The sequence below is a fragment of the Orycteropus afer genome, unplaced genomic scaffold (assembly GCF_000298275.1).
Source record: "Orycteropus afer afer isolate SDZICR_OR568_19922 unplaced genomic scaffold, OryAfe1.0 scaffold00644, whole genome shotgun sequence".
In the NCBI taxonomy this organism is placed as follows: domain Eukaryota; kingdom Metazoa; phylum Chordata; class Mammalia; order Tubulidentata; family Orycteropodidae; genus Orycteropus; species Orycteropus afer.
In genome coordinates, this window is record NW_006922231.1 from 562590 (window position 1) to 562920 (window position 331).

Consider the following 331-nt stretch of genomic DNA (forward strand, 5'->3'; position numbering starts at 1 on the left):
CACAGTGTTAAGAGAGAAAGCATTTGGAAGCCAGAGGGAACATGAGCTTCACTCAAGTTGTTTAGATATGGTTGAAATTTAACATGTGTAAATGTTTTTCACAGAAAAAAATATAATCTGATAGCAAAGCCTCTGTGAATGTGGGATGGGATGCGATGTAAAGCACAAGACAGGGAGAGGCATTTCTTCTATTCTAACTGGAGGGAAGGAGAAATGGAAGACTTTGGATATAGGTGAATGTGTAGTTGGTTGTGAAGTTGAGGAAATTCCCATCTGAACACCTTTTCCCCCTGTGAAATAGGAAGGGAATCATCTGCTGAGAGGAAGGGTG